We start from the raw sequence: 16,082 nt of genomic DNA, 5'->3' as shown, positions 1-16,082 counted from the left end.
TATTTAAAATCTTTTGTTTGTTGAATAAGGAATTTAGGATCAAATTCCAATTATACTATAAAGAATTTTATTAGTGACTTGACTCTTTTTTTTTTTTACTTTTTAGAAACAATTGATGACTTGACTTAACGATAAAGAAAACCTAATAAGTTCAAATACGATATCTCGTATGTATATATATCATTGCCGATTCAATTTTTGGACTCCTCTAAGCTTTTGAACTGATTTAGATCTTAGAAATCAACTGTAATTAGACTACTGAAGCTTCGCTATTTAATTATGGTAGTTTTAGATGTTAGCACGAACTAATAGTGCATGACTAATGCATGGTAATAGTATGATATTTGATAAGACGGTTTTTGAGATCTTCCTCTCATAACATGTGAAACTCATATATATATAGTAAGAGAGATGCCTCTAGAAACCATTGAATAAGAAATTTTTTTGGAAGGGGCCGGGGGATGGGAGTGGAACTGAATTTTCTTTATTTTCTATCTTTGAAGATCCAAGTGACAGACCCATTATACTTTTAATTAAAATATGTTTGCATTGTAACCTATTATACTTAATAATTAGAATATTTTTGCATTGTGTCCACTATTCACTAAGATTCTTTGTTTCAAGATAGAGGACCATGAAAAGTTAGGCTTGGTGCAAAAGCAAGCGTCTTCCATCTAAATCAGCATGTTGCAAGCACAAGTCCAAAAATTAATCTTTTCAAAAAAAAGTGGGGGAGTGTAAGATTGTCTACCAACACTCTTCTAAATCTTGAAATAAAATGTAAAGTTTATGCCTTTTTTAGTGGAATACATTGGAAATTTTTTTAATGTTGTTGAGGTCTAAAAAATCATGACACAAGATCCAAAGAAATGGCACATTGGGCAAACCCATGAGAAGTAAAAATTGAGGAAAAAGGATCAGGCTTACAAAAAAAGAGAAGGATGGTAGGGCCGATGGATTTGAGGCCCAAGATTCGTGAAGAGGCAGGATTTAGGGTCCATAAAATAAAGGGAGAAAGGAAAGGAGTCAGCCCACCAGAATTAGAGAACCAAAGAAAGTCCAGTAAAAGGGGATAGGCCAAGATCCCAGAGACTGCCTGGGACCTCTGGGGTGTGCAGCACGGCCAAAGTGAGATTAAGACAGCTCAAAGGGAGATCAAAATGCACAAGGAACGAAAAGCAGATGTGTCTTTCTCGAGCACTCAGTGATACAGCACAGAACCAGAGGGCTTGGAGAGCAACGACTCAAGAGTAAGAGGCAAGTATCTCGGGGAACCCAGAAAGGAGAGCCATAAAAGGAAATAGCTAGGAAAACCTTCGACTTGGCAGAGAAGGACCTGACTTATTGGGAAAAATGACAAAAGGGGAGGGGCGGCCAAAAAGGGGCTAAGTCTGAAAAAGGGAAGATAGAGAAACCTTGGAGGAAGCGAAGTTGAAGGTCAACCCCCCTGAAGGCACTTCAGAACGGAAGGTCAGCAAGGGGCTTTTGAAGGAAAAGCACCAAAAGAAGAGAACTAGGAAACAAGAGAATAATCAGTTGTTAGAAGGGCTAGAACAACAGGGGCTTTGCTACCCAGGGAGCTAAGGGGGAGGAATCAGTGATACCCCAGAACCCTAGAGTGACACTATAAAAGGGAGAAGCAGCCAATGTTGAAGGGGGGATTCAACAATAGTGAAATCAAGAAAGAACCATAAAATTTTGTCAAGAAACATGGAGAAAATAAGAAAATATCTCCCGGTATCCTAGAAACAGCTATTATAGCACATACTTGGATTCAAAAGGATTCAAATTTTGCAAGTCTTAGAAGCTTAGACAGCCATCTAAGTCTGTAATTTTTGAGCTTATTTGAACCTTGTATCATGTCTTAGTGAGCACATTGTAATCCATAATTAAGAAAACTAATGGAGTATTTCTTATTAATTTGAGGATCCCTAACAATTATTTTGTGTGTTTCTTTATTACATTGCCTTCCTTTGCTGTTTTTCTTGTTGTTCAATACATATATTCTAGTTTGCTAGTGTGTACGTATTGTAGGAATCATGCTCTGTGCACCATTTGGTTTGTAAACAGCCTATTTAGCTGCGGTAAACCAAGCCCAGTCCCTTCAAACTACAACAAGAGGGCCCGGGGTCCTTGCTTAAGCTTGGGCTTGGACATTGTCTGAAAATCGACCCTCACAAATGTAAAAGGAATCTACATTGATTTTTATTTTTATTTTTTCCTTTTTACTTTGCTGAACAATTTTTTTTTCTTGAGAAATTGCTGAACAATTTCAATTGAATTATTATAGTAGTTTACCTGATGTATTTATATAAAAGTAATCAATTGAGCTGTCACTCATTAATAATATATTTTTCTTTCAATCAGTGGAGGGGATTTGAACTCAAGTTCTCTTTGTTTAGAAAATCGAGTAATACAACTAAAGTACAAAACTCTTGATAATTACTACAAACAACAACAACATCAACAGTAAAATCATAGTCTTAGGACTTTAGGGTAGTTGAAAAGCATGATTACATGATAGCATCAGTTATATGTAGAGAATCACTTCTTTTCTCTCATATTCTGATGTGATAAAAAAACATAAATTATTTCGTCTGCTAATTTGCTATATTAATTAGCACCTCGTAGATTCACCATATATATAGTTGAGAGTAGCAATGACACCAAAAACAAAAGCTTGATCAATGCCTGGTTTCACCACCACATGGTAAAGATCCTTGCTTGCCATCAATTCCTGCACCTCCTTCTTCACTCTAACTTGCACTTCATAAACAACAAATCCTTATGAAAAAACCTTAGACAACATTGATATTAATTAATTTAATTAAGCATCGCAGTGTAGAAGTTTATAGCCAGAATAGTATCAATTCCATTACTTGCGCCACAATGTCTCCTTTGGTGTCGATGATGCTACAATCTCTATTTGGGAAATAGCCTTTGATTGTAAAGTCCCAATCTTTGTTGCTTACCCTGGGTTCTGTGGAGATTTTCATTGCATTGTTCCTTACCAAACAGGAGTTGGGTTCTTTTAAGCTGAAAACTAACTTTTGAGACCTTTCATAATCAAAAGTGTAGCCTTTCTATTTCTTGTAAATGCTTAGAGCCTCAACCGACAACCATTCCACCCTTCTTCTTTTTATATTAAAGAAAAGAATAAAGAAATGAAAAAGAAAAAAAGAGTAAGATGCCAAAAGTCAAACAACAAGAATAAATTCATCTTTTTTGTTATGCATGTATGTGTATTTATTTAAATAAAAGTATATGTATTTCTTAATATATTGTGTATATGCCTTAATGCTTGCTCAAGAAGTCATTAGAAAAGGAAGACTTTGTAATATGCTTTTCAAGAATTTTACTTTTAAGAAACCAAAATAGATTTTTAAAAAATCCCAAACATTTTAAGGAAATGCTACAATAAGTAGGCTTATATTTCTAAGTCCATGTTTGGATTAACAATCCCACTAACATTTCCTGTTTTAGGGAATCATGTTCTCTTATTGGAGACTAATGTTTCTCAACAATTATTTTCCCCAATTCTCCCTTATTATCCATATTTTGAGAGAATAAGATCTTCTCCATTTCAAACATATTTATTTCATAATTCAAATAAAATATTAGAGATTTAAAATTGTATCTTATTGTGTTATTTAAAATTTTAAAAATAACATTTGTTATTTCACTTGAAATAGATAGACCAATGGTGTTTACTAGCTTAGCTACATATAAATTTGGAAAAAGAAAATCAAAATCAAAGCATCACCATCACTTTGAGTCCTTGAGGCCATCCAAATTATCATGTCAAATATCAAGGACGTTTAAATTAATGCATGCATGTATGAGTGTATATATATAAAAAACTTGTTTGTGGTGTACAAATTGAATTAGTACCTTTCCGCGGATCAGCAGCGAAGCATCCCCATCACCATCTCCATCTCTTCAGAATCAGCTCATTTTTTGTGAATACTGCACCCACTACAAGAAAAATGCCTATTAGCGATTAAGAATTTTTGACAGACTCAAAAAGCCCTCTCAAAAAATCTTATTTTTGATTGCAAAATGAAGCCCTCGTAAATACTTGGTAAAATGTGAAATATTTGTGACCAACAAAAAAAGTTGTCGCAATTATGTGTTATAGCCATCACAAATACTAATATTTTGGAGAGAAATTTTCTTTCCATATTATTTGCGAGGTACAATTAAAAATCTCTCGCAAAAAGTGTATTATTTGTGACGGTTAAAAAAAACCGTCACTAATACTAAATTATTTGCGAGGGTCACGATTGACCTTCGCAAAAAATTATTGAAATATTTATTTTTTCTGGAGATAAAAGTTATTCTAAAATTTAAAGAAACGCATAAATATATAACACTTTGTATTCTTTAGATGAACTTTTTGTTTACAATCTAAAAAAAAAACATTTTATATACATCCTATATAAGAAAGGTCTATCCTTATTTTCTAAACAATTGTACTCATAAAAAAAAATGATAGCGCTTTCAACTTCAAAATGGTAGCCTAAAATTCAAGAATTTCAGCATTTTGTACTCTCACTCTCTCTCTCTCAAAAGTGAATAAAAATTTCTTCCCATTAAAATAATGCATAAAAGATGAGTTCATAGATTAAATTGTAAATTACATCCGATTTGCATGAAAATTGACATGCATGTTAAGAACATATAGAACATGTAATTCCAATGGTTGGATTTTAAAAATATGAATTCAATAATAAGTTATTGGGTGATGTAACATTTTTTAGAGTTACAGCACGTGTAACTTGAACCTAACTCTATATTTCTTAATTCGATGTGAATTTTGACAAATCTATTATTAGATTACATTATCTTCATATATTTTTCATGCTTATAAAATTTCAAGGTGATCAAATATTAATTGTCATATCATCAATCAATTGTTTAAATTCAAGTTTTTATAGTTTGAAATGATGCATAAAAGATAAGTTTATAGATTAAATGGTAAATTACATCCGATTGGCATGAAAATTGGCATGCATGTTAAGAACATAGAGAGCATGTGATCTAACGGTTGGGTTTTCAAAATATGAATTCAATAATAAGTTATTGGGTGGTGTAACATTTTTTAGAATTACGTCAGGTGTAACTTGAACCCAAACCTATATTTTTTAATTTGATGTGAATTTTGACAAATCTACCGTTAGATTACATTATCTTCATATATTTTTCATGCTTTCAAAATTTCAAGGTGATCAAATATCAATGGTGATGTCATCAATCAATTGTTTAGATTCGAGTTTTAGTAGTTTAAAATAATGCATAAAAGATGAGTTCATAGATCAAATGGTAAATTACAGCCGATTGACATGAAAATTGGCATGCATGTTAAGAACATATAGAACATGTAATCCAATGGTTGGATTTTCAAAATATGAATTTAATAATAAGTTATTGGGTGGTGTAACATTTTTTAGAGTTACAACAGGTGTAACTTGAACCCAACTCTATATTTCTTAATTCGATGTGAATTTTGACAAATCTACCATTATATTACATTATCTTCATATATTTTTCATGCTTATAAAATTTCAAGGTGATCAAATATTAATTGTCATGTCATCAATCAATTGTTTAAATTCAAGTTTTCAAGTTTAAAATAATGCATAAAAGATAAGTTTATAGATCAAATGATAAATTACATCTGATTGACATGAAAATTGGCATGCATGTTAAGAATATATAGAACATGTAATCCAACGGTTGGATGTTCAAAATATGCATTCAATAATAAGTTATTAGGTGATGTAACATTTTTTTTGAGTTACATCAGGTTTAATTTAAACCCAACCCTATATTTCTAAATTTGATGTGAATTTTGACACATCTACCATTAGATTACATTATCTTCGTATATTTTTCATGCTACAAAATTTCAAGTGATCAAATATCAATAGTGATATCATCAATCAATTGTCTAGATTCAAGTTTTAGTAGTTAAAAATAATGCATAAAAGATGAGTTTATAGATCAAATGGTAAATTACATCCGATTGGCATGAAAATTGGCGTGCATGTTAAGAACATATAGAACATGTAATCCAATGATTGGATTTAAAAAATATAAATTCAATAATAAGTTATTGGGTGATGTAACATTTTTTAAAGTTACAACACGTGTAACTTGAACTCAACTCTATATTTCTTAATTTGATGTGAATTTTGACAAATCTACCATTAGATTACGTTATTTTCATATATTTTTCATGCTTATAAAATTTCAAGGTGATCAAATATTAATTATCATGTCATCAATCAATTGTTTAAATTCAAGTTTTTGTAATTTAAAATAATGCATAAAAGATAAGTTTATAAATCAAATGGTAAATTACATCCGATTGACATGAAAATTGGCATGCATGTTAAGAACATATAGAGTATGTAATCCAATAGTTGGATTTTCAAAATATGAATTCAATAATAAGTTATTGGGTGGTGTAACATTTTTTAGAATTACGTCAGGTGTAACTTGAACCCAAACCTGTATTTCTTAATTTAGTGTGACTATTGACAAATCTACCATTAGATTACATTATTTTCGTATATTTTTCATGTTTACAAAATTTCTAGATGATCAAAAATTAATAGCCATGTCATCAATTAATTGTTTAAATTTAAGTTTTTGTAGTTTAAAATAATGCATAAAAGATGAGTTCATAGATCAAGTGGTATATTACATTCGATTGGCACAAAAATTTACATGCATTTTAAGACCATAGAGAACATGTAATCCAACGGTTGGATTTTTAAAATATGAATTCAATAATAAGTTATTGGGTGATGTAACATTTTTTTGAGTTATATCAGGTGTAACTTGAAATTGAGCCTTTTTTATACTTATATATTAATTAAATTAATGTTTATTTAATATTTTTATATAATAATATATTTCATTTAAAATATATTTTTCTTGCCTTTTGAGATGCAAGAAAAATACGGACACGTGTCCATATATACAGACCAAGATACGGACACATCTTTTCCTTAATTTCCTTTTTTTCTTCTTCTAAATAATAATAATAATAATAATAATAATAATAATAATAATAATAATAATAATAATAATAATTGTGGGGGGTAAAAATGTTCGAACAAACGTTTGGGCTTTGGACCTGATTGGTTAATACAAGTCTGTTTGGTCAGGGTCTATAGGCCCACAGATCAGTCCGCACTATAGTGGTCTGAGGAGGAGTATATCCTCGGACAGGCCCAACAATGACCCTGAGACTTGCTAAATGGATTGGAGGCAGAATTCTGGAAGAACTGGTGGGTAAAAGTGAGATCCAAGCACCCTGTAGAAGCAAGAACGTGTGATAAATATCTGAGAAAAAAGTTGCTACCACCACATTAAAGGCCCAACATCTACCTCCCTGACCGCATTAATGGGGAAATGACCCCTGAACAGTAGAATTCAGCCTTCCTGCTATTATTTAAAGACTTCAAGAAGGTGGTGGATGGGACAAGTATCTAAGGGGAAGATTTGTGTGACACGTGGATGAAACAGGGAAGAAAAAGAAGTATATAAGAAGACGAGAGAGGAAAGAAAGGGGGACCTGCTGGTTAGCTGAAAAAGAACTAAGAACTATAATCTTTGGCATAGAAAGAGAAATGTTATACAAATTGTCCTCGACTTACGTCCGAGGAGGTTTCTTTGTCATATTCATTTGTCATTTGCATAGATTGCGGCATTCTAGCTTGTTGATCAAACTTCCAATATCCCGAACCTAGGTTTCAAACTCATACTCTACAAATTCTATTGTATAAAGCTCATTGGGCCTGAGCCCATCACTTGTTTTTGGGTCTAGGTACAAATTGTGTACTTACAATTGGTGCTGTCAGTGGGAAATCTAGCATGGAAGGAATTAGAACATCATGGCAGGCTTAGGTTCGCATCAGGCGGAATCTCAGGGATCCCAGTGCGAAGATCTTTTTGAGCATCTCGAGCGTCGGAGGGATCAAGAGGGAAGTATGCATACCATATATCTTGGCGCGAGTCATACGCGTGGTGGAAGCAGTGCCACCCATGAGGATGATGCCAAGGCCATGTAGAGGGAGATTGATCACCTTAAAAAAAAGCTGCGCCGTGTCAGACGAAGGCGGGCTTCACCTCCATCCAATCCTTCCTCAGGGGGGTCCTGGGGAAGCAGTTACAATCCAAGGTCTAGGACTCCCCCCAGCGAAACCTTCTCTTACCGAGGGGATGACCTACCAGGTCGTAAGCATAGGAAGCTTCCCTCTAGGGGCTTGGGGAACGATGCTATGAGCCGAGCGTTACACCAACTCTTTAAATCACCCTTCTCACGTAGGATCGAGAAGGGAAGGCTCCCTAAACGGTTCACCCAGCCCACCTTCACCATTTATAATGGCTGGACAGGTCCGGTTGAACATGTGAGCCATTTTAATCAGAGGATGGCGGTGCATTCTCAGAACGAAACCTTGATGTGCGAAGTCTTTCCTTCCAGCTTGGGACCTGTTGCCATGAGGTGGTTTAACGGGCTAAAGTTGGGGTCTGTCGATTCTTTCATGGAACTTACCAGGGCATTCGCATCTCAATTTATTACATGCAGCAGAGTTCCTCGACCGTTGGACTCGCTATTATCTATGGCCATGAGGAAGGGTGAGACATTGAAAGCATACTCCGACAGGTATTTGGGAAATGTTTAATGAGATCGATGGAGATTTTGACGAAGTGGCGATTAATACTTTCAAAATGGGCTTTCCCACTGATCATGATTTAAGGAAATCCTTGACCAAGAAGCCCGTACGAAGTGTACGTTCATGGACCGCATCGACAAGTACAAAAGGGCTGAGGAAGATCAACAACAAGGTAAAGGTAAGGCGAAGGTTATCACGCAGGAGAGAAGGGATTTTAGGTCGGATAGGTACCATAACAATAAGCCGAGGAGAGATTACTCTGGGCAACCTGGTCCAGCCACTCCTCAAGTAGTTAATACTGTATTCCGAGAACCAGTGCACCAACTGTTGGAGAAAGTCCGTAAGGAACCCTACTTCAAATGACCCAGTAAGATGGTGGGGGACCTTACGAAACGAAATCAGAACCTTTTTTGCCAGTACCATCAGGATGTGGGTTATATCACTGAGAATTGTCGGACCCTTTGGAACCACTTAGAGCAGCTCGTTAGTGAGAGAAAATTGAAGCAGCACCTGTATCAACCAAACGGGCAAGGCAGTCAGTCAGGTTAAAATAATCAGAAGAACAACTCATCTCAGCCGTCCTTGAGAACTATTAACGTCATCTTCGCTGCACCTGGTAAGACCGGTTCCTGCCCTATCAGGGTGATAGCAGTGTCACACTCCCAGGCCGAGGAGGCAGGCTCGAAGCCGAAGAGGATCAGAGGGACTGTGTCTATTTTAGGATTCTCTAATGAAGATAAGGTTGGGATTATTCAACCCCATGATGACGCCCTGGTGGTCACGTTGAGGATAGGGAATTACGACGTCAAGAGGGTGATGATCGATCAAGGCAGTGGTGCGGATATTATGTACCCTAAATTATTCAAGGGGCTTAAGTTAAAACTGGAGGATCTCACACCTTATGACTCGCCATTAATAAGTTTTTAAGGGAAGGCTGTTATACCAAAGGGATAGATTCGATTGCCCATACAATCTGGCTCGAAAACAGTCGATGTGGATTTCATTGTGGTTAACGCATATTCTTCATACACGGTCATCCTTGCCAGGCCTTGGCTGCATGCTTTGGGTGCCGTCTCCTCGACTTTGCATGTTAAGGTAAAATTCCCTTCGGGGGGATTCATCGAAGAAATTCTTGGTAGCCAATCAGTGGCAAGGCAATGCATATCGGCTGCAGTACTACATTAAGCCAAATCAGAGTCCTCGGCCTCGGCCGTGGAAGACTTATAGCAATTAACAACTCTGGATGAGCCCAGTGCGGTGACAGTAGATGATTCCATGTGTGAAGATTTGGAGAGATTTCTTATAATCGATAATCCCGAAAGGTTCTTCCAAGTTGGGATACGATTACCACACCAAGAGAAGATGGAATTGGTGAAGTTTTTGAAAAACAATGTCGATGTCTTTGCTTGGGACCCCTATGAGGCTCCGGGGGTTGACCCAAACTTCATTTGCCATTATTTGAATGTCAATCCTATCGTTGTTCCCAAAAGGCAACCACCTCGGCGTTCTTCGAAAGAGCACTTCAAGGCTGTCAAGGAAAAGGTGCTCAAACTCAAAAGGGTTGGGGCTATTAAAGAAGTTTTCTATCCAGAATGGTTGGCACACACAGTCTTAGTGAAAAAGAAGAGCGGAAAGTGGAGAGTCTGTGTGGACTTCACAGACCTGAACAAAGCCTGCCCAAAGGACTCCTTCCCAATGCCACGTATCGATCGACTTGTGGATGCTACGGTTGGGCATCCTCGAATAAGTTTTTTAGATGCTTTCCAGGGTTATCACCAAATACCATTGGCGTTGGGTGACTAGGAGAAGACTGCTTTCATTACTTCAATAGGGAACTATCACAATAAAGTAATGTCATTTGGGTTGAAAAATGCCGGGGCTACTTACCAAAGGATGATGACCAGAATGTTTGAATCGCAACTCGGAAAGACCATTGAGGTATATGTGGATGATATGGTAGTGAAGAGTAAGGCAGTACCTATGCATGTAAAAAATCTGGATGACACCTTGCAAATACTTAGGAAGTACAAGCTACGCCTTAACGCCTCAAAGTGTTCTTTTGGGGTGGGTTCCAAAAAGTTCCTAGGATACATGGTGACTCATAGAGGAATAGAGGTGAATCCAGCGCAGGTCAGAGCCATTTAGGGCTTGCAACTACCTCGAAATCCAAAGGAAGTTCAAAAATTGACCGGGATGACTGCTACTCTCAATAGATTCATCTCTTGGTCAGTTGATAGGTGTAGACATTTTTTCCAACTGTTAAATAAATGGAAAGGATTCCAATGGTCCGAGGAGTGTGTTTTAGCTTTCCAACAACGTAAGGAATATCTTTCCCGGCCGCCCATCATGTCTCGGCTGGAGGTCGATGAAATCTTGTTCGCATACCTAGCCGTAGCCATCCACGCAGTCAGCCTGGTTCTTATAAGGGATGACGGCGGGGTATAGAGACTGGTTTATTATGTTAGCAAATATTTGAATGAAGCTGAGGTGCGTTATTTGCCTTTGAAAAAGGCAATTCTGGCCGTAGTCCATGCCACACGGAAACTTCCTCACTATTTTCAGTCCTACACCGTTGTGGTTTTGACTCAACTGCCTCTCAAGTCAGTGTTATGGAGTGCTGACTACTCGGGAAGGGTAGCCAAGTGGGGAGCTATTCTGGGAGCTTTTGATATCAAATACATGCCACGCACCTCGGTGAAAGGCCAGGTTCTCGCAGATTTGGTGGCAGAGTTCGCCGAACCATCGTTAGAAAAAACTGCGAAGGAATCACACATGGATGAAAAATCAGTTGGCGTGATCACGGGCAAAGGACCTCCGATTTGGAAAGTGTCCATTGATGGGGCAGCCAACCAGAGGGGGTCTGGTGCTGAACTTGTTTTGGTATTCCCTAAGGGAATTGTCTTTGAAAAATCATTGAGATTAGTGTTCTCGGCCACTAATAACGAGGCCGAGTACGAAGCGGTCTTGGTTGGTATGAATATGGTACGTAGAATGGGGGAAAAGGAAATTCATATGTTCTCAGATTCTCAATTAGTTGTCGGCCAAGTGACGGGGACCATGGAAGCTAGGGATCCAAGAATGCAAGAGTACCTGGCCCAAGTCAAGTGTTTACAATCCGAGTTCGATTCTTTCATCCTTTCTCACGTTTCTAGAAGTGGAAACACACATGCGGACTCGTTGGCCACTTTGGCGACATCCTCGGCTCAATGTTTGCCTAGGATTATCCTCGTTGAAGACTTGCTAAAACCAACTCTGACCACTGCAAGTGTCGTCCGTATCCATCTGATAAGGCCTGGACCTAGCTGGATTGACCCTGTGGTCTCTTTTCTAAAAAGTGATATTCTTCTCGAGGACCAGTCTGAAGCAGATAAGATTCGTCGAAAGGCGCCTTGTTTTTGGTTGTCCGAGGATCAAAAATTGTATAAACGCTCCTTTTCCAGACCATACTTGCTATGTGTACATCCTGAAGTAACGAAGACATTTTTGGAAGAATTGCATGAGGGAATTTGTGGAAGCCATATTGGGAGGAGGTCCTTAGCCTATAGGGCTCTGACTCAGGGATATTGGTGGCCCAATATGCAGAGGGAAGCTCAAGACTACGCATGAAAGTGTGACCAATGCCAAAGGTTCGCTCCCAATATTCATTAGCCTAGGGGAGTCCTTAATCCTTTGTCCAGTCCTTGGCCATTCGCTCAATGGGGACTGGATATAGTTGGGTCTTTTCCGAGGGCAGTGGGAAACAAAAGATGGCTACTCGTGGGAACCGATTACTTCACCAAATGGGTCGAAGCTGAGCTTTTATCAAATATTAGGGATATCGACTCCAAGAAGTTTATCTGGAAGAATATTATCACTAGATTTGTGGTACTTCACACACTTATTTCAGATAATGGCGTCCAATTTGACATGGGCATCACAAATAGATACTCCACCCCAGCTTACCCTTAGGAAAATGGGCAGGCCGAGGCCGTTAACAAAGTCATAGTCAGTGGACTTAAGAAGAGGTTGGATGATGCGAAGGGTAGATGGGTAGAGGAGTTACCACACGTTTTATGGACGTATTGGACTACGTCACGGAGATCCACTGGAGAAACACCCTTCTCCATGACCTATGGGGCCGAGGCAGTGATACCTTTAGAATCTGGTTTTCCCACACTAAGGACGAGTTCTTTTAGCCCGGAAAATAACGATGGCCTCCTTGATAAAAAAAACCTAGATCTAGTTGAGGAGTGGCGAGAGGCCGCCATAGTCTAAATGACTTATTATCAGCAGAAGCTTAAACGAGGATATGATGCTCATGTGAAGCTAAGGCCACTAGCACCTGGGGATTTGGTGTTGAGGAAAGTCATGGGTACTGCCAAAAACCCAACATGGGGAAAGCTAACACCAAATTGGGAAGGACCCTATCGGATCATCTCCGTAGCGGGCATAGGATTATATCGTTTAGCTGATCTAAATGAAAAAATTGTACAACGCCCCTGGAATGTAAACAACCTACGAAGATATTATTATTAATAAAAAGTATTTTTATCGTTCATTGTTCAAATTATCAATATATACTTGGGTTTATCTCTCGCTACTTCTAAGTATCAAACAGAAACTTAGACATGCATGGTCCTTGGACCACATGCCTTGTGGAAATTGATATCTTATTGTTTGTTAAACAAAACCTTAGTTATGTCGGGTCCTCAAACCTTCTACTTTGGAAAAATTAACATTTCAAGTTACTGTTTCTAAGTATCAAACAGAAACTTGGACATACATGGTCCTCGGACCACATGCCTTGTGGAAATTGATATCTTATTGTTTGTTAAATAGAACCTTAGTTATGTTGGGTTCTCAGACCTTATACTTTGGGGAAATTAACATTTTAAGTTACTGTTTCTAATTATCAAACAGAAACTTGGACATGCATGGTCCTCGGACCACATGCCTTGTGGAAATTGATATCTTATTGTTTGTTAAACAGAACCTTAGTTTTGTCGGGTCCTCAGACCTTCTACTTTGGAGAAATTAACATTTCAAGTTACTGTTTCTAAGCATCAAACAGAAACTTGGACATGCATGGTCCTCAGACCACATGCCTTGTGGAAATTGGTATCTTATTGTTTGTTAAACAGAATTTTAGTTATGTTGGGTCCTCAGACCTTCTACTTTGAGAAAATTAACATTTCAAGTTACTGTTTCTAAGTATCAAACAGAAACTTGGACATGCATGGTCCTTGGACCACATACCTTGTGGAAATTGATATCTTATTGTTTGTTAAACATAACTTTAGTTATGTCAGGTCCTTAGACCTTCTACTTTGGGGAAATTAACATTTCAAGTTACTGTTTCTAAGTATCAAACAGAAACTTGGACATGCATGGTCCTTGGACCACATACCTTGTGGAAATTGATATCTTATTGTTTGTTAAACAGAACCTTAGTTATGTCGGGTCCTTAGACCTTCTACTTTGGGGAAATTAACATTTCAAGTTACTGTTTCTAAGTATCAAATAGAAACTTGGTCATGCATGGTCATCGGACCACATGCCTTGTGGAAATTGATATCTTATTGTTGTTTAAAGGAACCTTAGTTATGTTGAATCCTCAGACCTTCTACTTTGAGAAATTTAACATTTCAAGTTACTTTTTCTAAGTGTCAAATAGAAACTTGGACATGTATGGTCCTCGGACCACATGCCTGGTGGAAATTGACATTTTACTGGTTGTTTAAAGGAAGTTTGGTTATGTCGTGTCCTTGGACCGTCTACTTTGGGAATATTAGCAGAAATCATACTACAGTAGTGTTAAAGTGTTGATGAACTATTTGGATTGCTTTATGCCCCAAACTGAATTCTAAGTTAAGTTTTTGATTGTGTATTGTTGTGTCACATATATTATGCTCTTAAGGCATGATTTACAAGTATACGCCATATATGTGTACTTTTATTTAAAGTTATGGCAAAGTGAAATATTAGGAGTGGAGTTAGTTGTTCCATTCATTCATTTTTGTGCTGATGAGTATTTTTATGCTGAAAATTGGAAGTCAAATTAAAATCAAACCAGACAGTTTCTCATTAATTTATGTTAATGTACATTCAAAGCAAAAACTTAAAAGTTTGTTACATAACGAAAAGAGAAGTCCTAGCTAGCCTAAGCCTTAAGCCTTAGGAGGAGGGATTCTACTCGGAAGTGCTGGCAGCCTTTGTTTGTTTCAGCTCTATTTCAAATGAGGACTGGGCTTGTTTCCCCTTATTTATTGCCACCGGTGGAGGGACATTGGGCTCGGCACTCTGGCTCGTAGTCTTCTCGGTGCCATCACTCAGTTCCTTTTCTTTGTTGGAACCCTCAGGTTCTTAAGGAGTTGGAATGGCCTCTGGAATCATGGGAGGGAGCGTGGAAGACGCTGTCTCAGGGGGAGGTGTGACAGGAGGAATTTCTTCTATCACCTAGATATCTTGGGGGAGCCAGATGTTTTCGGGCTTCCTCAACTCGGAGGTTGAGGGAATCCCTGCAGCATTTAAGGCTTCTCCCCATACTTGTTGACAGTATTTTCGGGATAGCTCAGCGAACTCCTCAGTTAGTTGGTTCTCTGTCGCCTCCACCCCTTCGTTGTAAGCGACCTTTTCGCGGCCTCCATGGAGTCCTTGAAGGTACAAGCCTCGTCCCTCATCCTAGCAAGCTCCTTCTTTAGGTCTGAGTTTTCTTGTTGAGTTTTAGATAAGTCTTTGTCCTTTTGACGAAGAAGCTTGCGTTGCCCTTCCACCTGGGTCCTCATTGTCTTTAGGCTGGCCTTGGCACCGTCTTTTTTCCTTTTTAGCTCTGCCAACTGAGTGGTTAGCTTCTCGTTCTGCACAAGAGTTTGGCCTAAGGACTTCTCAGTTTCCTGCCTAAGCTCCAGTTCAAGTGCAGCTTTCTTCCTAAAATCTTCCACCCACTTCTTGGCAGCGAAGACTTCTTGAATGGCTTGTAGTGAGATATTAAAATAAATGCATTATTAGTAGCACAAATCTAAAATACGTAAGAATGTTTCTTTCGTCAAAGTGTAATAAAAGTAACAAAGTGAGGATAAGACTTAGGTACTCACCAAAGCCAAGTCCCTTTTTAGCGAAAGGAAAAGATGCGGTTGGTTTATCTTCTCCAGGGCGTCCATGTCCTTAGGCAAAAGAAGGGGATGTTCCAAGGCATCGGCCAGGTGGTGAGCGTGACCTTGTTGGAACACCCTAATACTAGACTGGCAGGAAATTGGTACCCCGTCCAGTTTCAGCTCAAGAGACCAGGTAGCTGGTGTACGGCGTACCTCGACAAGGTCCCTGTTTTCCCTGCTTTCCACTGAAGAGGCACGTCCCTTGCCTTTGCTAGGTTTTTGTTGTTGTTGTTTCAGCTTCTTCTGCCTCTCCGCATCTGCC

At 38.1% G+C, this 16,082-nt stretch overlaps 1 pseudogene; it reads right to left on the bottom strand.

The window, feature by feature from the left end:
* Nucleotides 1-2,617: 2,617 nt before the first annotated feature.
* LOC142643143 (protein LURP-one-related 6-like) overlaps nt 2,618-16,082 on the bottom strand; it is a 45,622-nt pseudogene continuing 32,157 nt past the window's right edge.

Source organism: Castanea sativa, chromosome 7 (assembly GCF_040712315.1).
Source record: "Castanea sativa cultivar Marrone di Chiusa Pesio chromosome 7, ASM4071231v1".
Classification (NCBI taxonomy): Eukaryota; Viridiplantae; Streptophyta; class Magnoliopsida; order Fagales; family Fagaceae; genus Castanea; species Castanea sativa.
Note: the sequence above shows the minus strand (reverse complement) of the source record. Positions and strands in the feature narration are given on the sequence as shown.